This window comes from Symphalangus syndactylus, chromosome 6 (genome assembly GCF_028878055.3).
Source record: "Symphalangus syndactylus isolate Jambi chromosome 6, NHGRI_mSymSyn1-v2.1_pri, whole genome shotgun sequence".
In the NCBI taxonomy this organism is placed as follows: Eukaryota; Metazoa; Chordata; class Mammalia; order Primates; family Hylobatidae; genus Symphalangus; species Symphalangus syndactylus.
In genome coordinates, this window is record NC_072428.2 from 33957245 (window position 1) to 33981784 (window position 24540).

At 35.5% G+C, this 24540-nt stretch overlaps 1 long non-coding RNA gene across 1 annotated transcript; it reads left to right on the forward strand.

The window, feature by feature from the left end:
• The first annotated feature begins 160 nt into the window (after nt 1-160).
• On the forward strand, nt 161-24490 carry LOC129484320 (uncharacterized). The gene is made up of 5 exons (XR_008658409.2): nt 161-588; nt 1015-1165; nt 7979-8116; nt 9553-9703; nt 24396-24490. It is a non-coding gene; the product is annotated as an uncharacterized lncRNA (long non-coding RNA).
• Nucleotides 24491-24540: the final 50 nt, after the last annotated feature.

Here is a 24540-nt window from a genome sequence, read left to right on the forward strand (position 1 = left end):
GATGGGGATATAAACCCAGGCATTCGAGCTGGCAATGGCAACCCCCTTTGGGTCCCCTCCTTTTGTATAGGAGCTCTGTTTTCACTCTACTAAATCTTGCAACTGCACTCTCTTTTGGTCCGTGTTTGTTACAGCTCGAGCTGAGCCTTTGCTTGCCGTCCACCACTGCTGTTTGCCGCCGTTGCAGACCTACCACTGACTTCCATCCCTCGGATCCCCCAGGGTGCCCGCTGTGCTCCTGATCCAACGAGGTGCCCATTGCCGCTCCCAATTGGCCTAAAGGCTTGCCATTGTTCCTGCATGGCTAAGTGCCTGAGTTCATCCTAATCCAGCTAAACACTAGTCTCTGGGTTCCACGCTTCTCTTCCATGACCCACAGCTTCTAATAGAGCTATAACGCTCACCACATGGCCCAAGATGCCATTCCTTGGAATCAGTGAGGCCAAGAACCCCAGGTCAGAGAACACGAGGCTTGCCACCATCTTGGAAGCAGCCTGCTGCCATTTTGGAAGTGGCCCACCACCATCTTGGGAGCTCTGGGAGCAAGGACCCCCTGGTAACAGTTTTAAGCCATTGTGCCTCAGTTAAGTAAGTTTCTTAACTGTTAAGGGCTCATGTTAAGCATGTTGTTATGTAACCTCTAACTTCTTGGATGCCTATCTTCACTTCCCACAAAGTCTTGTTCATCCGTTTTAAACCGTTTTATAGTATTTTTATGCTTTTGTCTTGTATGAGTTACCTGAAAAAATTAGTAAAATTTGTGGGTGAAAATATTAAGTGATATTTGAATGTAGTGATAAACACAATATATATTAAATAAAATAGTTTAAAAGAATGGTAAAAACATTATGTAAAAGCTGATGGATAATTTCTGCTCATTGCTTTTGTAGCCCATATTTCTGCAGAAGAAAGGAGTTACTTTATGTCTTTTTTATTCATTCAAACTTTGTATTCTGACTGCAAAGTTGGTCCTGGAAAAAACAGTTAAAGCACATTTTATCTCTTTTAAACAAGAAATGAGACGGTTCTCAGTCGTGAGAAGTTTTACTGGGTTGCTCTGATCAGATGACTAAAAGGAGAAAGAAAAAACAGGGAGAAGGAAGGAAGGGAAGAAATAAAGAATGAGAGAAAGAATAAAGGAATATACAGAATGAAGGATGAAAGGGTAAGTCAAGTTGGGAGCTCCAGTACAAAAAGCAAATGATCCCAGATAGACATCATCTGACTTGTTTATAACTGTCCCCTTTCCTGTCATTTAAAATTTTTTTTCAGATAATCCTATAATTTTTTTCTCCTTTCAGTTTATTAGTGACTACATAAGAAGCAAGGTCACTTCTATTTTCCCACAAAGAGCATTTTGCCAAGACAAACTGTCAGCAAGGCTCAGTGCTTCCAGCCCAAGTCTCCCTCACCTTGGAATCTTCCTGCCACAATGGCAATCTTCCTGATGCAGACACTTTGTTTGGACATAAGAAGTCCTGTTCTACCAGGATCCAACATCTACCATGGACTCACTAAAGGCACTTGCTGACGAGGGGGAGTTTTTTCTTTTGGTATCAGGAATCTGAAGCCACACTTATGAGAGCCCCTTGTTGGTGTCTGTGCCTCCACTCAACTTGCTTTCTCTAGGGTCCTGGCTCTCATTTGCACAGTTAGTGAGAATAAAAATGTATCATTTCTGACCAAGTCTGTCAATAACCTCTGTCACAAATCTTCCAGGGTAGCCTGCACAAATAATGTACATTCTAACTGAAATCCCCAACTAGATAAGCTACTTTTCAGCTGGCAGTATATCTCTTTTTTAATTTTTTAATTTTATTTTTATTTATTGTCTTGAGACAGAGTTTCATTCTTGTTGCCCAGGCTGGAGGTCAATGGCACAATCTCGGCTCACTTCAACCTCCACCTCCTGGGTTCAAGCGATTCTCCTGCCTCAGCCTCCCAAGTAGCTGGGATTACAGGCACTCACTGCCACACCCTGCTAATTTTTGTATTTTTAATAGAGACAAGGTTTCACCATGTTGATCAGGCTAGTCTTGATCTCCTGACCTCAGGTGATCTGCCCCCCTCAGCCTCCCAAAGTGCTGGGGTTACAGGTGTGAGCCACCATGCCCAGCCTTATTTCAGTTTTGAGCAGGATTTGAAAAGAACCATTGGTCCATCATTATCTACTTGGGAAGTTATTTCTTCCCTCTGAGTGTCAGTTTCTTTACGTATAATAGAAACGTAACAATCTCTACTTCATAAAGTTGTACTGAGAAATAAAAAAGTGTATTAGTCTGTTTTCACACTGCTGATAAAGACACACTTGAGACTGTGCAATTGACAAAGGAAAGAGGTTTAATGGAGAACTCACAGCTCCACATGGCTGGGGGAAGCCTCATAATTATGGCGGGAGGTGAAGGAGGAGCAAGTCATGCCTTACACGGGTGGCAGCAGGCAAAAAGAGAGCTTATACAGGGAAACTCCCGTTTTTAAAACTATCAGATCTCATGAGACTCATTCACTATCATGAGAATAGCACAGGAAAGACCTGCTGCCATAAGTCAATTGCCTCCCACTGGGTTCCTCCCACGACAGGTGGGAACTGTGGGAGTTACAATTCAAGATGAGATTTGGGTGGGGACACAGCCAATTCCTATCAGTGAAGTTCTTAACATAGTACGCGGCACATAATCATAATGTAGATTTTCTCCTCCTGATCCCACTTATGCTGGGAGTTTCTAAGAAAGGCTTATGTTTTGCCCAAGTAGAGGTCTAGAAGGAATATTCTTAGAAATATTTCTGACAAATAGAGTGGCAATAACAGACTCAAAGATTCTGAGTCTGGAGATGAAAGTTTTCTGGAATAGGATATGATATCGCTTAAAACAACCTGTTCTAGCAGAAGATAATATTAGAACTTTGACAAAGACTTTTTTCTTTAGAAATGTCTCCAATAAAGAAATTCATGTAGGTGGACATGGTGAAAAACGTAGCATAGTAGTTAAGAACAAGTTTCACTTCATCCTGAGTCCAAATTCTGTTTCTGTAATTTTCAACAATACCTGGATAGACGATTTTACTTCTCTGGCTAAATATCCCTCTTCAATCAATGGGATAATAATACATGAAATACAGGGATAACATGGATGAAATATGATGTTTATGATGTAGCCAACATATCTTGAGACTTCTCAGCCTCTCTAATTGTGTCAACCAATTCCCTATGTATTTTCTCTCTCTCTCTCTCTCTGTGTGTCTCTGTCTCTCTCTTTCCTCTCTCTCTCTCCTCTTCTACTAGATCTACCTCTCTGGAGAATCTTATTAATACAGTATCTTTGAAACAGCAAGCATTAAGTTTGATAAAGTTAAATTTATCATTTTCTTTAATGATTTGGGTTTTTTTTAATGTGTGTGACCTCTCTAGGAAATTTTTATGTAGCCAAAGATGGAAAGATTTTCTCCTGTGTTTTTACTTCTGAAAGTTTAAGCTTTAGCTCTTTAATTTGGCATCATATATTTCAACTTACTTTTTGTATAAAGTGTAAGGATTGAGACTCATTTGTTTCCATGTGAATATCCCATTATTGTAGCAGTTTGTTTAATAATGTATCATTTCCCTATTGAATTGTTTTGATACTTTTATAGAAATAGATACACCATTTAAGTATGGGTCTATTTTTTGACTCCCCATCCTGTTATTTATATGTAATATAAATATATTTATATGTTTATTTATATGTAATATAAATATATTTATATGTATATTTATATGTCTGTCTTTATGTCAACATCACACTGTGTTTCTTACTGAAATTATATTTTAGTCTTGAAATCAGGTAGTGCAAAGTTCATCATAATTATTTTAGTTTTTCTAGGCCCTTAAATATAAACTTAAGAATGAGTTTGTTAGTTTCTAAAAAGAAAGCAAGACACACTAAAACAGCCTTCCAGGCTTTTCATTGGTTACATAATAAATCTATTGATCAATTTGGGAAGAATTAACATTCTATCAATTTTGACTCTCCCAACCTGTAAACATAGTTTATCTTACTCATTTATGTATGTTATTCTTAATTTTACCAGCAATGTTTGGTAGTTTTCAGTTTACAGGTCTTGCCCATATTTTATTATGTGTATCTCTAAGTATTTCATGTTATACTGCTATTTTAAATGAAATTGATTTCTGTATGCCAATGTTTCTTACCATTTGAGTAGATCTAAGCTTCCATCTGGTGTAAGTTTTTGTTTTGTTTTTATTTTTTTCAGTACGTGTCACTTTTTCTCATAGTGCAGGTCTGCTGCCAAAAGTTTATTTTTAAAGTATTCATTGCATATTTTTATATTGTAGAAGTTCTCTTTTATTTCTAGTTTGCTGAGCATTTTTATCAGGAGTGGTTGTTGAATTTTGTTGTAGATATTTTTTCTCCCAGATCTTAATTAACATAATCATGTAAGTTTTTCCCCCTTATCCTTTAAGTATGGCTAATTACATTGATTAAATATCGAATATAAAATCAACCTCACACTTTGGGATAAACCTCTTTCAGTAACGATATATTATAATATGTGTATGTTGCTGATAAGAATTTTTGTTTCTATGTTAATGAAGGATACAAACCTGTACTTTTATGTTTTTGTAATATTTTCTTTTAGTTTTTGTATGAGAGTAACACCATATTTTATGGACTTACAAAATAAGTTGGAAAGTATTCCCTCTTTTATTTTCTGAGAGAGTGTATATAAGACTATTTCATCTTGCTTTATGATTGATGGACATCACCAGTGAAACCATCTGGATTTCTAATTTTCTTTGTGGGGAGAATTTAACTTACAAAATCAAATGTTTTCAATAGATTATAAACTACTAAAACTTTCTATATTTGTCTTTGTGCAAGTTTAGGAATTTGTGTTTTTAAGTGCTTTAATAATTTCATCTAGGGCCAGGAGCGGTGGCTCACACCTGTAATCCCAGCACTTTGGGAGGCCGAGGAGGGCGGATCACGAGGTCAGGAGGTCGAGACCATCCTGGCTAATATGGTGAAACCCCATCTTGACTAAAAATACAAAAAGTTAGCCAGGCATGGTGGCGGGCGCCTGTAGTCCCAGCTACTTGGGAGGCTGAGGCAGGAGAATAGTGTGAACCCAGGAGGTGGAGCTTGCAGTGAGCTGAGATAGTGCCACTGCACTCCAACCTGGGCGACAGAGCGAGACTCCATCTCAAAAAAAATAATAATAATTTCATCTAAATTCATAAATCTATCATTAAAAATTTTTCATATTTTCTTAATATCTTTTAAATATTGTTGACACTTTTGTAAAAATCAGTACATCTTTTTGAAACGGTAGTGATATTCCCTTCTTCGTTTCTGATACAAGCAATTTATGCCTTCTCTCCTTTTTTTCCATTAATCTTTCTGGTGGGAAGAGTATCAATTTTATTGATCATTTCATAGAACTACTTTTTAATCTGAATGATTTTCCCAATTGTTTGCCCATTGTATATTTTATTGACTCCTCTTTATTATTTAATTCCACTTATCTTGGGATTAATTCCATTTCTTCTACACCTCAAGGAGAAACCTTATGTCACTGATTTGTGTCTTTTCCAATGTAAGTAATTAAAGCTATAAATTTTACTTCCACCATTTCTCTAACCATACCCCACAAATTTAATTATGTTGTGTTTTCATTGGCTTTCAGTTCAAAATATTTTAAATTTTGTTTTGAGTCATAGGTTATTTAAAAGTGGGTTAATTTTCAAATTTGTTGGAATTTTCTAGATTTTTTATAATATACATTATTCAATTATATTATAACCAGACTGTTTTGTATAATTTTAATTATTTTAAATTTATTAAGACTTTTTAATGGCCCAGAATACAGTGTATCTTAGTAAACAATCCACATACTCTTCAAAGAAAGTAGGTTTCTGCTCTTTTTAATTGCAGTGATATAAATAATAGAAATTAAATCAAATCAGCTGATAGTATTTTTCAAGTTTTCTATGTCTTAACTGATTTTTCATATACTTGTTCTATAAATTACTGAGATACAAGTGTTAACAACTTCAACTATAAATCTCTAATTTTTGTTTTAGTTCTACGTATTTTTGTTTTAAAAACTTTGAAACTCTGTTATTAGGTACATATACATTTAAGACTTCTTGATCAGGACTTCTAGTTATGGATTCTTGTTTTTTAACTAGGGATCTATATTCATGTGAACACCACCACAGTTAAAATATAAAAGAGTTGCCTAATAAGGATTCCTCATGTCCTCCTTTTATAGGTACAACCTGTTCTCCATATCCTTGACAGCCACCAATCTTTTCTCTATCCTTATAATTTTATAATTTCAATACTATGATATAAATAGAATCAAACAGTATCTAACTTTTGAAGGCTGGATTATTTTACTCAACACAATTTACTTGAGGTCCATTCAAGCTGTTGCTGGTGTATCAATAGCAGTTCCTTTTTTACTGCTGAGTAGTATTCCACTGTGTGGATGTACCACGTTTGTTTACCCGTTTACACATGAATGATATTTGAGTTGTTTCCACTATGGGGCTAATATAAATAAAGCTGGTATGAACATTCATGTACTAGTTTTGTGCAAAAGTTTAAGTGTTTTTTTCTTCATAAATGTTCAAGTATGCAATTGCTGAGTTTTATGGTAAATATATGATTTATAAGAAACTGAAAAACTGTTTTCCTGAATATATCTACCACTTTAGATACTCAGTAACAATCAGAGTGATCCAGTTTCTTTACATCTTCACCAGTGTTTGGTGTTATTAATATTTTTTATTTTAGCTATTCTGATGAGTGTGTTGTGATGTGTCGTTGTGGTTTTAATTCACATTTATCTAATGATGAATGATGCTGAACATCTTTTCATGTGCTTGCTTGTCATCTGTACATTCCCTTAAGCAAAATATCTTTTGCCCACTCACTAATGGAATTGTTCTTTTCTTTTTTGACTGTAGCTTTGAGAGATTTTTATGTTTTATATGTAAGTACTTTGTAGAATATCTGGTTTACAAATATTTTTGCCCAATATGTAGCTTGTCTTTTCATCTTCTTTACAAGGTCTTTTATAGAACAAAATCTTTTAATTTTGATGCAGCCTAATTTATTCAACCTTTCTTTTGCAGATCATGGTTTTGTTGTAAGGTTTAACACTAATTTTTCTAATCTTAAGTTCTGAAAATTTTCTCCTACTTTTTATTTAAAAGTTTTATGCTTTTACTCAGGCAAGGCTTTTTTTTTTTCCTTTGCCTATGGATGTCAAAATGTTCCAGCACCATTTATTGAAAAAGCTGTCCTTCCTCTATCTAATTGCTTGGCACCATTTTCAAAAATCATTTGGGCATATTTATGTGGGTCTAGTTCTGGATTATTGATTATATTTCCTTAATATATGTTTTTATTCTTCCACCAATATCATGCTGTCTTGATTACTGCAGCTGTCTTTTAGCCTTAACTTCAAGCAAAGTTTAATGGTTTTATCTCTTCTAGCTCCTGAGCATTTCCATATAAATTTTAAAACAAACTTATCTATGTCAGCATAAAAAATATATGCTATTTTTTGCTTAACAATTTAATAAACATGATGTTACCAATATAGTGGACCAACATGATGTTCTGTGTTTTATAAGATGATCAACATACTTCAGACTAGATTGTGGCAGAGAATTTAACAACTTATAGAGCTGTAAGTTGAGATAAAAGATATACTCTTGTTATCTTTTTAGATTATATATAATAAAATGTATATTTATTGTACATTTTAAAAAGCCAACTTGGTTGAGGTGTTCTGTTGTTTGTAACTTAAAAATTCCTCTTTAATGAATAAGATGAATGTTGGAGTAAGACTAACTTGGATTAAATTCTTGCTCTGACATGAATTACTAACTTTGAGCGGAATACTAAATATCTTGTGCCTTAGTGATTTTGAGAATGAAATAATAATAATAAAACCTATCTTATAGACTTCTTGAGAAGATGAAATAGATCATCTGCCTTAAGGTTCTGGGCCAGTGTATGCAACACAATAAATGTTCAAGGAATGGTTGCTATGATGATGACAATGATGATGATGACAACAATGATGATGATGAAATGAGTTGGTAAGTTATACCATCGAATTGGTTCTTGAGCTTTCTAGATTCTAAAGCCAAGAGAAAACCATGTTTCCAAGATTCCATAGCAGCCCCACAAAGGCTGTGACATTAATTTTTAGTTTAAAATACTTCAGAGGGGACCATACACAGAAATTATTAAAAAGCTTAATAGCTTAATAGTCTATGATTTCAACAACAGTTTTAGAGCAAGGCAGTGCAAATTTAACTGGGATATTTCTAGTTTTCAAATTTAAAATTGTAACTCAGTTAAGGTATCACTTCAAGGCATTCACCTAATGTGATCTAAATATGTGAGTTCATTCTAGAGGAATATTTGAATTTTATAACATTTTGGCTAATTTTCAATATATATTTGTATCACCTAGCCTTTAAAAATGAATCTATTATATACTTCACATAACAAAATTAAAACAACAACTAATTGCAGAAAATGAATAATGGAGGTACTTCCATCCTACTCTGTAGAAGTCACTGTTGAGGTATCGGTATGTATTCTTATTAAACTTCTTTTAAGTTCATACAGACACTGATATATATATATATTTTACATACATATAGAGAATAATATTTTGAAAATTATTTGTGTACTTTTCCATATTTCTAAGTATACAATATTCAACTTAGTCAGAATAAGATGTTTGTCCAGTCAGGGTAGTTAAAATTTATTCAGAAAAGAATTTAAAGACAAAGTATAAGGTAATACTCAGTTTCAAGGACACAAGATGCAGTTTATAGTACTTTAATGATCATAAAATAAAGGCATTATATATAGTAAAAGGATAGGTATCTAATAAATTTATTTGGTTTCTTAAATGATTAAACATAGATTTACCATTTGACCCAGAAATTCCACTCCTTAGTATATAGCCAAGAGAAATGAAAACTATGTCCACAAAAAAATTTGTTCATGAATGTTTAAATCAGCATTATTCTTCATAGCCAAAAGGCTTTAATTGGGTTAATTCTATGGAATGTATTTACATCTCCACAGGCTGTCTTTTAAAAAACAAATTCATTCAGCTTCCATTTAACAAATCAAGAGCTAAGCCTAGGGAAATCACCCATAGAGTTCTTCCAGCATATAGTTGAAGTCAATCTTGGTTTGGTATTTAAATCCTAAGCAAGACTGGATGTAGAACTGGGAAGAAACAAGGCATAACACAGTAGAAAGAAGTCTCACTGCTTGTACTGATAGAGGATAGTGATAATAAAGATGAAGTCAGAAGCAGAATAGCATAGATAAGACATAGATCTCTAAAATTAGATTATAAATTAAATTAGGTCATATATTGCTGCTAAATACGTTGTCAAAAATACTTCCTGTTTTCTGAGGTTTTGAAGTTCAGAATAAGACAAAAATAAATGCTTTAATTATTGAGCAGTAGGAGAAAGAGAAATTTTTTTCCCTTTCCTCTTTCTAGGCTTCAGTCCAGAGCAGAATATGTTCCCTAATAAAGTATGAGGATATCAGCAGATGCCACTGGTGTCCCACCCAAAGCTGCAAACTTACTTAAAGTTTTTCTGTAGCTTCAGGGGACAATTTCCATAATGACTGATGGCATTTTACCCCAGGTATGTACTTACATCTTTTTACCTTAATGATTTTTTTCTAGCCATGGGAATGTACTTGGCTGGTTGGGGCATCTTGGACTGCTGAGGACTTATCATTCCTAGAATCAACCCTCAATCAATGAGGGATTGAAGCAGTGGATAAAATCCCCATCTTGCTCATCTCTTCTGTGTGATACTTCTGAGCTTTATTTCAAACAGTCTTTCAGAGGGCTTCTCAGTGGGACATACCTCTGGTTTCCCACAGTGATAACCCACTGATAAACACTTGCTTTATTCCTTTTCTCACTTGCTCACTCCCTAGAATCATATCCTAAATACAGCACTTCACCCACATCCTTATTGCACTTTCTGCAACAAGCAGGGGAACACTGAAAGCAGGGAGGTAGTTGCCCAGCTTTCCAGTTGGAGTATCCAGTAGGAAACCAGAAGTTGTACAGAGGACTCCACATAAATATGGGTCAGCTCAGCATAACAGCAAGGAGGAGCGGGTGGATACAGTCAGATAAAAATATATACTTGTCCTCCTCAAGCCTCCCTCAATTTTTTGTGATCAGTGGACCCTAAGCTGAGAACCTGTGAAACTGCCATTGAATGCATTGTGGAAGAATGAAGGCACTGTCTAGAGAAGCTGATAGCAGAACACCGGACCAGGATATATATGAGGCACATAACATAAACCCGGGAGATTTTAGCTAGCAAAACCTAAGGAGGGTAGATTTGGCAAGAGGAATATAGTTGCTTTTCTCGATAAGTATTATCCAAGTAAAAAGAATATACTACAGATTTATTTGCCATACGATGCCAGTAAGGTTCTCAGTGACCAGACCTACAAGGGCTGTTTTGCCCAAGTAACAGTGGTGGCCTGCACCTGCAGCTTGTACACAGTCCATTTTCATAAACCAGAGGCCCATCTTTTCCCATGCCATTTTCCTCCTATTAATAGACTGGGACACCATATTTGCCGCAGAAGCATGAGGGGGGATGCAGGTTCTTCAAGAAACTGAGCACTTTCATCTAGGAGTTACTGAAAACCACCTAAAGGGACTATTCATTTCTTTGGATCCAACCAAATTGGAAACCTCATAAACTTTAAAAATTGTATTTCCCCCTGATGACCAGCAGGTGGCAATCAAGATAAGAATTAAAACATTTTTGCCGCTTATGTGAGTTTCTAGTGTGAGTTAGATTGGGAACTCAAATGTACACAAATGAGATTACACTGTATCTATAGTTTTGTAACTAGTTTTTAACTCGACAGATATAGTAGTATACTTATGTTAATTTTAATGAATGGATTGTGTTATATCCCATAATATTATTTTTAAAACGAATTATTGTTAGGTTATTTCCTGTATTTGCCTATTACAAACAACACTGCAATGAATAAAATATACTTGCACTATCAACCTTCTACCCACACCTTTATATTTACAATTTACAGATTTGAGTATTTGTGTAATGTAGATTTGTAGAATGAAATTGCTGGTCAGATGTATGCAGTTTTTGTGCTGTTTTTAAAAGCCCTTTATTGTAAAAAAAAAAAAAATCAAACATATACAAAAGTAGAAAGAATAGCATTTAAAATCTATATGCCACTCCTTACTGAGCTTCAACAAATCTGAACATCTTGCAATCTTGTTTTATTTATCCCCTCTGATTTCACCTCCCCACCCCCATCCAGGATAATTTTGAAGGAAATCCCAGGCATCATGTCATTTCACCTGCAAATGTTTAGAATGTATATTTAAAAGATATGTGCTCTCAAACTCATGGTCCTAATACCATTATTATACCTAACATTAAAAATAATTCATCATTCATTTTGAAGTAAACCCTAGATAATCATGGCTCAAATATATTTTCCTCCTAATTTTTCTGCTGCTGTTCAGCTTTCTCTTCCTCCTTTGTCTTCCTCTCTTTTCTCTTATCCTTCTCCTCCTGCTTCCGAACCTCCTATTCTTCCTCCTTTTCCTCTTCCTTCCTTTCTTGAAGTTTGCTCAAATCAGGATCTAAAGAAGATGCATACATGAGTGATAGGTTTCTTAAGTTTTTGTTGTTGTTGTTGTTGTTGTTTTTCATAGGTTTCCCTCCACCTCTTTTCTTTTTGCTGGTAATTTATTTGCAAAAGAAATCCAATTATTGGTCCTATGGAGGTTTTTTAGTTTAGATTTTTGTGGCTCCATCATGTTTAATAAGTTCCTCCAACCCCTGTCTTCCATGTAAATTGATAGATCTAGATACAAATAAGAGTTTTGTTGATTGCTTTATGAGGTTACATATTTTCTTTTTTTAACCTATATTTTTCTGGCTACAACATCCATGTGGAATAAAAAGGGTAATTGTGTGATTTTTTTAAACCAAATTTTTATTTTAAAAATTGTCAAAAGTACAAAAGCTTGAAAATAGTATAACTAAATGTCAGTGTACTCACTACTTAGATTAAATAATTTTTAATAATTTGAGTGATTTTCTTTTATCTCTATAGTACGTATTTGATGAGTCATTTGACATTAAGTTTTAGACATCATGTCACTTTGCCTCACCTACTTCAATGTGCATCTTTTAAGAATAATGGTATTATTCCTATTTAACCAAAATACCTTTATCAGAATTAACAGTGAGTAATATCATCTCATAATCCATGTTCACATTTCTCCAATTGTCCACAAAATGTTATTAGTTTTTTTAAACTTTATGTTTTGAAATAATTTCAGACTTACAGAAGAATTGCATCTATAGTGCTACCCTTCACCCAGCTTTTTCTAATATTAGTGCCTTACACAATTGCAGTGCAATTTTCAGAAGCAGGGAATTAACATTGATACAATAGGATTAGCTACACTACACACCTATTTTCATCTCACTAGTTTTCTCATTGATGTCCTTTTTCAAGTCTAAGATCCAGCCCTAGATCCCATATTTCATTTAGTAGTTGTCAAGTCTCTTTACTCTCCTCTAATCTGTCAGTTAACTGTCATTTTTTGTTTTGATGATTTAATCCTTTAGTAGAATGTATCTCAATTTGACTTTTCTGATTTTTTTTTCATAATTAGATTGAGATAATGCCTTTTTGGCAAGAATACCAAAGTACTGATGTGTCCTCAGTGCATTATACTGGGTACATGATATTAATATGTGTTATTACTGGTGATGTTAATCTTGATTACTTGGTAAAAGTAGTGTATGACAGGTTTCTCTATTGCAAAGTTATTTTTTTCTCTTTGAATTAAATAAATACATTGTAGGTAGTGATTCTTTAAGTCTTTTCAAATGTCCTATTTTTATCATGCATTCTCCTATTAATTTTAGCCTTTAACAATAATTTCTATGGTTTATGTTTAATATGACTTGCCTCTCTGATTCCTTCCAATTTATTAGTTGGAATTCTTCAATATATTTTCCCTCATTTGTTCATTTATTCAATTATTTGTTTGTACCAGTGTTAACTACTGGGTATTATTATTAATAATTTTGTTGCTCTAATTTTTCCAAGTTTAGCTATTAGGAGTTCCTTCAGGTTGACTTCTGTGTCATTTGACATGTCCCATCCTTGAGCACTCACTTTCTGTCACAAAAAGGTGAGTTTGAGACTCCTTTTGTATTCTCTCTGCTCTAGCCTTTAGAATCAAATATTTTTCACCAGAGTCCACTGAGGCTAGATTGTAGTCAGCACTACTGTAGTGTCATTGTTTCCTGTGCTCTCTCAGAGAATGTAACTAGAAAATATATGCATGTACATTAAAATGTGCACATCTACATTTTTATATTTGTCTATCTTTAATCTATCCTGAGTATTTTGTTACCTTAATTCCAACTTAAAACCATAGAGTTCATTTCTGCTTGTCTCTTTCTGTTATTTATAACTTCTTTCTCTGACAATGATAACCCCTATTCTCATTATCCACATTATATTTACTTATTTTTCAATTCTAGTATATACATAAATAATTTCAGAATTGCCAGGTCATATTCCTGTGAGAAAGACATTTACTAACTAGAGTATGTAAGTATACTTCTTTCTGTATTTAGCCTTACAGTATATAGTCGAATTATATTGTTTTCCAGGTACTTAGGTTATTTTTTTTCTTCCCCATGACCTGTAGAGGGGATTAATTATTCACTTTTAATATAGTTATTTATTTTTAAATTTGTATTCCATCTGGGGTTTCTACCCTACATCCTGATGGACTTCTTTTTTTTTTTTTAATTTCAAGGTTTGTGAAATATTACCATACTTAAAACAGTCAGAGGTGTTGAAAAGGTATGCCTAGAGAAATATTGTTCCTCATCATCCCTTCTACCCAATATTTATTCTATTCTCATCCATCTCCTGTAGGCAAGTAATGTCATTAGTTTCTGATTTATTCTTCTATTTCTTTTGCAAAAATTAGCACAGATACATATATATTTGTTTTTTATCACATTCAGTTTTACACCAAGTGTAGTATACCATAGGCCCTCTTCTGGATTTTGCTTTTCTTACTGTGTATCTTGCAAATCATTCCGTATCCATTCAGACAGATCTCTTTATTCTTTTTTACACAGCTGAATAATATTCCATTGCGTGGATGTGTTACAGTTTACTTAAGCACTCACTGTTCTATGTATGAACATTTATATTGTTTTTAATATTTTGTCATAAACAGTGTTGGAAAGAATAACCTATTGCATATGTATTTTTGTATTGTTCAAGATACGTCTTTAGAATAGATTTCTAGAAGAAATGCTAGGTGAAAAAAATAAATGCATATGTAGTTTTGTTGGGTGTTATAACCATGATAATATTTCACAAACCTTGAAATAAAAAAAAAATTAAAATCAATCAGGATGTAGAATAGAACCCCCAAATGGAATAAAAGCTAAACGGTAGGCCGGGCGCGGTGACTCACGCCTATAATCCCAGCACTTTGGGAGGCCGAGGTGGGCGGATCACGAGGTCAGGAGATACAGACCATCCTGGATAACACGGCGAAACCCCGTCTCTACTAAAAATACAACAAAAAATTAGCCGGGCGTGGTGGCGGGCGCCTGTGGTCCCAGCTACTCTGGAGGCTGAGGCAGGAGAATGGCCTGAACCCGGGAGGCGGAGCTTGCGGTGAGCCGAGATCGCCCACTGTGCTCCAGCTTGGGCGACAGAGCGAGTCTCCGTCTCAAAAAAAAAAAAAGCTAAACGATAAATTATCTTCTCAGTGGGTTGTACAGTTTATATCTCACAAGGAACGTAAAAGAGTGCCTTTTTCCTCACAGCCTCATAAAAAATTCGTCATCAAACTTAAATGTTTACCAATCTGATAGGTGAAAAATTCTGCCTCAGTGTTGTTTCAATTTGCATTCCTCTAATTATAAGTTCAACACTTTTCATATATTTGAGGACCATTTTTATATATTTTTCATTAATTATCTGTTCATATCTTTGTCCCATTTTTTCTATAGGCCCTCAGTCCTCTGTACTTTAATTTTTAGGGTTCTTTATAAAATAGAGAGATTCATCCTTTGTCTAAGTTGCAAATATTTTCTCCCAGTTGGTCATTTCCCTTATGGTACCTTTGTAATGCATTTTTAAAAATTTTTATGAAGTCACCTTTACCAATCTTTTGCCAATCCAGTGTCTTTGGATTTTGAGTCATGGTTATGAGACTCTTTTGAAGTAGCACATTCTTTGAACTTCCTTCCTTGCATTCTGTGTTCTGATCTGCCCAGACACTTTTCGAGTATTTTAAGACTTTGATGTACTCAATTTTGGGTGCAGCACTTTTACATCAACCTTAGGCCCCTCTGATAGCTTTCCTTTTGTCTTCCCTGTGGTTTTTCCGTTTGTTTGTTTTTGGTCTAACTTCGTTCACAGTAAAGCCTTGCTGTAGGATGGGTGTAGAGCAGGAATATGAAAGATCATTAACTGGGATTTGGTGACTTCTCCACCTTTACTCACAGTTAATGTGAAATTTCAACCATTCTCTTTCTTCAAGGTAGGCTAAAGCGTGCATTTTGTATACATTTACTTTTCTATTTTTGCTGTTTTGTATTGTTTTGGAAGAAAATATTGGCAGACTGGTGGCACTACTATTATCTTCAGCTACCCTGAAGTCTATAGTTTGTGTTACTTTTAAATATCAACATTATATCAAGGCTCATGTTCTCTTTTAATCTACAACAGCATTCCTCCTCCATTTTTCATTACATTTAATTTTTTATGGCTATAGGTCTTATAGGAGTATACTATATTCTGCATTGGTTTCATTGTTCCTCACCGTGTTTGTGCTTCTGTGTCCTAGAGTTCCTCTAAACTAGAAGTCTAAACATACCTCAGATGTTATGCTCTGTACTATATTTTTATATCTTATTGTATAATATGATCTTAAGTTGTTCCATGCTTAGTGATGCTAAGTTTGATGATCAGGAAAAGGTGGATAACCATAAGATTTTTCCATTGTAAAAATACATAGTTTTCTTTGCAATTAGCAAGCAGTATGTGAAGTGATACTTTGGCACCATGTAAATATTCTCTGCTCACAAACCCTTTTACTATATAGTATATTTACCAATTAATGACAATACTTTCACAGATAATACATGAGAGGAGTGCAAAATAATGATTTTTTTTCTTTTTTTTTTTTTGAAACGGAGTTTCGCTCGTGTTGCCCAGGCTGGAGTGCAGTGGCGCGATCTCCGGCTCACCGCAAGCTCCGCCTCCCGGGTTCAAGCCATTCTGCTGCCTCAGCCTCCCGAGTAGTTGGGATTACAGGCAAGTGCCACCACACCCGGCTAATTTTGTATTTTTAGCAGAGATGGGGTTTCTCCATGTTGGTCAGGGTGGTCTTGAACTCCCAACCTCAGGTGATCCACCTGCCTCGGCCTCCCGAAGTGCTGGGATTACAGGCGTGAGCCACCGTGCCCAGCTCAAAATAGTGATTTTTAAAATCACTTCTTCCAAGTTTATTAGCCGACATTCTCTAAGTTTTCTCTTTCTAAGTGTTTTATAGACCCAATATATATATTTATTAAATGTGCTGTAATCATATATAGTTAGTATGTTTTTTGATGCTCAAACTTTCTCAAATTTGGCCATAAGGCACTCCTACAGGCTGACTGTGTGTGTGTGTGTGTGTGTGTGTGTGTGTTTGTGTGTGTGTGTTTTGTGTGTGTGTGTGTGTTGAGCCAGAGTCTCGCTCTGTCACCCAGGCTAGAGTGCAGTGGCATGATCTTGGCTAACTGCAACTCCCCTCCCCGCCCCATCCCCACAAGCCCCACCCTGGCTCAAGAGGTCCTCCCACCTCAGCCTCCCAAATACCTGGGACTATAAGCCAGCGCCACCACGCCTGGGTAATCTTTGTAGTATTTTGTAGAGACAGGGTTTTGCCACATTGCACAGGCTTGTCTCAGACTCTTCTGACATGATCCATCAGTGCTTTAATTTTCCTTTCTCCTTAAAAATGAATTTAAGGTTTATCTTATTTTCTTTCATAAACTTGGAGTCAATCTTTTTTTTTTTTTTTAATGGGTTGACCTATTTAGAAGCCAAGATCTGGGTGCTATATGTCCCTATTTATAATAGGTTCTAATTTCTTCTTGACACTTTCAGTAGATACATGCAAAACATTAAATAATCATGAGTTCATGTGGACGGTTCTCTTTCAAATTTAATATTACAACTTAAAAAAACTTATTTTATATTTTTATTTTTTAATTGATAATTTTCATTCCTAATATAAACATATTTATGTGTTTGTATAAATGAAATAGTTTCAAACTCAAAATACCAACATTTCTACTAACAATAAAACTACAGAGTGAAGTCTGAGGTATCTTTGCAGTTCTTTTTATATTTAGAACATACTGCACTAAGGATACACAGAATGCTATGCACCAAATTACTTGAAATAATTATTTTTCTTTTGTTCAGTTTGTTTAATTTACAACATTTAGTGTGATTTTTAAAAAAATTTTTGATCTTTTTTATGTTTAAAATATTTACAGGGGTCAAAAATCAAAACATTACTATTAAAGAAGACGTATTTCCATTTTTCTTTTTAAGGATCCATCTACCACCCTTAGGTAACAATTTATATTAGAGGTTTCTTTCTTTGTAGTTGACAAGTAAAGCGTGCATGTATTTATGGTGTCCAATATAATGTTTTAATATAGGTATGCATTGTTGAATGACTATACCAAGCTATTCAACATAGACATTATCTCATATACCCTTTTTGTGGTGAAAACACTTAAAATCTACTCTGTTAGCAATTTTCAGCTATACAATATATTTATTAGCTCATTGCCATGACATACAACAGATCTCTTAAATTTACGTCTCCTGTCTAACTTCGTGTTCCTTGATCAACATCTCCCCAGTACCTCACCTGCCCCAGCATCTGGTAACTACCATTTTACTTTCTGTTCCTATGAGTTCAACTATTTTATACTACACATATAAGTGAGATCATGTAGTATTTGTCTATTTATTCCTGCCTTATTTTTCTTGACGTAACGTCATCCAGGTTCATTCATGTTGTAGCAAGTGGCAGGATTTCTTTCTATTTTAAGGATGAATAGTATCAAGTTGTGTTTATATACTACATTTTCTTTATCCATTATTCCAATGATAGTCACTTAGATTTATTCCATATCTCGGGTATTGTGAATGGTCTGCAATGAACATAGGAGTGCAGATATCTCATTGACATACTGATGTCATTTTCTTTGGATACATATCCAGTAGTGGGATTGCTGGATCATATGATAGTTCTATTTTTAATGTTTTGAGGAGCCTCCATACTGTTTTCCATAATGGCTGTCCTAATTTACGCTCCACCCCCCACAGTGTGCAAGTGTTCCCTTTTCTCCATATTCCTGCTAACACTTGTTATCTCTTTTCTTTTTGATAATAACCATTTGACAGGTTTGAGGTAATATATCACTGTGATTTTAATTTGCATTTCTCTTATGATCGGTGATTTTGAGCATTTTTCATATATCTGCTTTCCATTTGTATTATTCTTTTGAGAATGTCTATTCAGATCCTTCACCTATTTTAAAAATCTGGTTATCTGTTTCCTTACTATTGATTTGTTTGCATTCCTTATGTATTTTTAGATGTCAACCTCTTATCATATGCATGATTTGCAAATATATTCTCCCATTTTATCATATTAGTTTTTTGTTTATAATTCCAGTATTTATTTTTTCCTTCACAATTCTTTAGTGTGTATTTTCTATAAATACACAGTTTCTGTAGAAACTCAATATAACCTTCAAAATTAGGATATTAACATTGACACATTTCTCCAATTTAATCCTCAGATAATGTTCAAGTATTACGAATTATACCAACCTTGGTTTTTGTAGCAAAAACATCTGGGTCATAATCACACATTGTGTTTGCCAAATTTGTCAAATTTCTTTAGCATACTTTGATCTGGGATAGTTCTTTAGTCTTTTCATGAGTTTTATGTCTTTGCTACTTTGAGAGTTAGAGTTATTTAGTAGAATGCCCTTCGGATTGGGTTTATTCAATGTTTATTCATGATTAAATTCAGATTATACATTTTAAAGCTTTCTCCTATATTCTTTTTACAACACGTTGAATCATCCTTTGAGAATTTTCTTGCTTTCTAGCATAACGAAATGTTTCAGGGTCACCTTGGACATTGCCTGCCCCCATCTTGCCATTTTGTATGTGAGTGTGTGTACTCACATTTATATTTATTTCTATATCCACATATGAAAAATCCTTAGTTCTATCCATTACCTCCAATTTCAATCAAACACGAGAGGAGTCATTCTAGGGTTCCCCTTTAGAGATCTGTAACTCCCATCTCCAACTGACTATATCCTTAGCGTTTTCACATACTTGATTAAGCCTTTGTATACAACCTATCTCTCCCATCACTCCTACCACCCCTACCACCCCTTCCTCAATGTGCATGACCTCTTCATTCCTCTCTGAGCCCCAAACCTCAAATCAGCCACCACCATCACAGCCTGCAACAATGGCGTCCCATCCTCGTAATGCTTCACATTCAGTTTCTGACACTTCCAGATAATTTGGCTACCTGTGTGAGCCCCAGCTCACCCTGTCCAGCTCCATCACACTATGTCAGGTCATGACAAGTTCCCTTCCCTCAGCCCAGTGTTAGGACTATGTAGGTATTCTCTTCACATCAGTTGGGCCCCAAAACTCCATGTCATCTTACCAGCATGTATGTCCACACTCCTTGCCACACTCTGACTCTCATTTCTTCCTCCAGGCTACACCTTTTGGGGGATGTGGTCATCACCTTGTTTGGGCTCTGACTCTCTGTGCTGGGTTGGCGTTGCGTAGATGCCCTCCTCACCTTTTTAGGATCCAATACCTACAGCCAGGACCACCTTCATCCTATGTGAATGCACTTATGCCATTCCTACCATTCTTGGACTAACTCCCCGAATCAAGCTGTTCTCCCATAAATTCACCAACCTCACTCTATTTGGGCTTTGAGACCCCTACTCTGGGTGCCCCTTTTTGGCAAAGTCTGTTTGGGCTTTGTGACCCCTACTCTGGGGTGCCCCATTTTTGACAAAGTCTCTTTGACCTGCTTGGCCTTTGAAACCTCACGCTGAGTCACCCCTCTGCATGAATTTTTTTTCACACACTTGGATTCTCTAAAAACGGTGATTTAGCTGATTCCAACAAATTTGAAAATACTGTAAATATTCATTTTTATTTTCAAATGTTATCTAATATGTATTGAGATTTCTTCTCTGATCCATATATATTGAGAACTGTGTTTTGCTTGCTTAGTTTCCAAACATTTTGGTGATTTTCTATTTATCTTTCTGCTATTGAGTTCTAGCTTAATTCACTATAGTCAGAGAAATACTCTAAATGACTTCAGTCCTTTGAAATTAATTTCATCTGCCTTAAGGTCTAGGATATGTTTCATTTTGGAAATCTTCCATGTACACTTAAAAATGTGTGTGTTGCCATTGTTGCATGTTATTTGTCATGTTTGTATGTATATATATGTGTGTGTATATACATTATATATATACACATATATGTATTTGTCAGTTGTCAAATTGATTGTACAGTTTAAATATTCCATATCCTATTGCATTTGTTTCCATTGGTCTATCAGTCATTAAGAGCATGTTAACATCTCCAGATAAAATGGTGGGTTTGGCTAGGCGTGGTGGCTCACACCTGTAATCCCAGCACTTTGGGAGGCCGAGGTGGGCGGATCACGAGGTCAGGAGATCAAGACCATCCTGGCTAACACGGTGAAACCCCGTCTCTACTAAAAATACAAAAAAAATAGCCAGGCATGGTGGTGGGCGCCTGTAGTCCCAGCTATTCGGGAGGCTGAGGCAGGAGAATGGCATAAACCTGGGAGACAGAGCTTGCAGTGAGCCGAGATCACGCCACTGCACTCCAGCCGGGGCAACAGAGCCAGACTCCGATTCAAAAATAAATAAATAAAAAATGGTGGGTTTACCATCTCTCAGTTCTGTCAACATTTCTTGATAAGTTTTCCTGTATGTTATTAGATAAATACATGTTTAGATTAGTTATGCATTCTTCTTAAATTCATCACTTTATCATTATACAATATCTCAATCTCTACTATTACACCTTGCCTCACATTCTACTTTGTCTGATGTTAGTATAGATCAATTGTATTTTATTTTAGTGTTTCCAAGGAATATCTTTTTTCCCCATTATGTTCATTTCAACCCTTCTGTGTCTTTATATTTAATGTCTCCACAGAAAGTACTGAAATTTTACCAGGGCTTTTTATCCTTGCTAGACCCTAAATATTTCTCCCAAGATGTAAATCTGTTGAAAGCTCAGCAGAACCTCTCTTTCAGCCTTTTTTTTCCCTCTTGAATCTACAGTTTCCTCAAGGGAAAATATTGTCACAAAAACAGGCTTACTTCTCTGCTTTTCTCTCCTAGTTGTTTCTATAAAAACCCTTTGTCTTAAATTTTTCTGATGCTTTTAATCATTTTAAAAAACATGTTACCCAGTTTTTCTAGTGGTTCTTGGAGTTGCAATAGTCTGAAAAACTAGGCTATTATTGCTGGAAGTGTGCTTTCTTATTGCTAATTATAAAGAGAATAAGTCTAATATGTTCCCATTAAGGATATTGTTTTCTGTATACTTTTCATTAACTTCTCCTCTTAAGATGATTTTTCCCTTCCTTTTACTTTTTTTGTTTATATTGCTGTTCTCTAACTTTTTTAGATGCTTAACTTGTTTTTCTTGTCTTTTTTAATAGCCTAATTAAATGCTATACAGTTCTTCTAAAACCACCACAAAATATATTTAGTGTATCCCACAAAATTTGAGCTGTGCAGTATTTTTGGTACAATGTAGTTAAAAATTATCTTCTAAACTTTGCTTTGATTACCTTTTCTTGTGTTACTTCAAGATTTGTTACATAATTTTCCTAGCCATCTTTTTATTTTTTGTAGTTTCGTTTTATTGTGGACAGAGAAAATTATCTGATTTATATTGGTCATTTGAAATTTGCTGTTTTATTTGTTGTTGTTGTTTGTTTTTTGGGTGCAGCTTGGTATTCGACCAGATTTTGTTAGTGTTTAGAATGTACTTGTAAAGAAATTCCTTTTCCTTATTGAGCACAACATTTAATGAAAGCACATTGTATCTGTTTTATTAATCATTTTGTTCAGATGGCCAGTAGCCTTACTAAGCGAAGCTGGAACTGCGCTGCCCATAAGTCTTTTCTTTATCTGGTATCAGGTTAGATTTGCACAAGAGGCAAACAGGTGAAGCAACAGAAAGACTGCTTTCTGGTCTTTAAGGACAGATGTGATAAAGGACATGCAAATTGGAGTTTAGTGGGCTCTATGCTCTCCTCACTCTTTTTCACTCCATGTCCAACTATTCCTGACCAGCAGTGTGCTCCAAGTTTGTGTATGATTCTTGGCTGCAGATTCATAGAAACAATAGCTAGACAAATGTAACACCTCCCCATAGACTTCTTCATTAGTTTTCCTTCCCAGTCTCACTTTAGCACATCACATGGATATCTCTACAAGCTTCAACTTCTCTACCCATGGCAGTGTTTCAGGAGAGCTGAATGGTTCTTCTTCTCTGACTCTCTGTATTAGTCCATTTTTATACCGCTATGAAGAAATACCAAGACTGGGCAATTTACTAAAAAATAAAGAGTTTTAATGGACTCACAGTTCCACATCGCTGGGGAGGCCTCAAAATCATGGTGGAAGGTGAAGGAGGAGCAAAGGCATGTCTTATATGGCAGTAGACAAGAGAGCATATGCAGGGGAACTGCCCTTCAAAAAACCGTCAGATCTTATGAGACTTATTCATTACCATGAGAACAGCATGGGAAAAACCCATCCCCATGATTCAATTACCTCCTACTGGGTCCCTCCCAGGAAACATGGGGATTATGGGAGCTATATTTCAAGATGAAATTTGGGTGGGGACACAGCCAAACCATATTACCCTCCAAATCTTTCTTCCAGACCGTTGCTTTCCAGTTTCTTTCACAATTTCAAAAGGTCTGTTTTCTATAAACAACCCTTTATTCCATAATATTCCTAACAGCTTTGCTTTCTTGATTAAATCTCGTATGTTAAACTATTTGTTCTATTTGTTCTTAGAATGTGATATATCCACCATAATTTCTGTCCAGTCTACACTTTTATTTTCTTGACTATATTGGTAAAAGCAAATTAATTTACTACTTCCTTTTTTTTTTTAAATAAATAGAAACTAAAGGGCTGGAGCTCTTAGGCTGCAGGATTTTAACTACTTCCATATACAACAGAATTGCAACAGTTTTACAAATTTGGAAACCCTGACTACATGTCTTAACATACTTCTTTAATGGGCTGGAACAATAAATTAATGTTTGAGAGTCATTATAGAAATACTTTGGGCTAGGGAATTTGGCATCTTATGAAATTCTTATCAGTGTTATTGCTCCCCCACCCCCATCCCCCAAAACACACCTGGAGAGATTTTTTTAAAGCGTCTCTTCCAAAAACTCTGTTTCTAGAGATCTGGGATAAGACCTAGGGATATGCATTTCTAACGAGCAGTCCAGATAATTCTGATGAACAAGGTTGTGGACTTCTTTTTGAAAAACATGAGACTATTTGTCCCAGAATAGTGGGAGCTATTTCTGTTAGTGGTGGCAGACATCCAAGTTACCTTGAGTTACCAGAGGTGAATCCGTATGGGTCCACAGTAACTTCAGTCCTTGCCTCCTCAGAAGAAAGAATTCAATTGAGGGGCATAAAGCAGAGAAAGAGACTAAGGCATTTTGGAGCAGTAGTGGGAATTTATTTTAAAACGCTTTAGAATAGAAAAAAAAAAAAAAAAGGAAAATTCACTGGGAGGAGACCTAAGTGGGCACCTGAAGCTCCAAGGGAGAAAAAAGAGGCATTTAACCATGGTCCTGGGACTTTATCGGCTTGCCTCTTTCCCATGGTTCTTCCCTTAGTGTGGGCTTTCTGCATCTGCAGTGCTCTCCTTACCCTTTGGAATTAAACATGTGCAGTGTGTTTAGGGAATTATACACACGCCCACCTGAGGCTTTCTTCCTTTTTCAGCTGAAGTGTGCCTAGAAGATCATACTTCACCATTTTTGTCTCTTAACATGCATGCCCAGGAAGTTGCTTCTCCCTGGGGCCTGCAGTCAAGTAACACTTTTAATGTTAACAGGTGTGGATCATCAGGAGGTTGCCTCTCTCTGGCTGCAGAATTATCATTTTTAGAGAAGCAGTGTGATAATCGTGGAACCATCACGTACATTCCTAGTGAGTGTGTCAGGAGCCCTCTCCTGCCCCGCTTATTGCCTATCTAACTA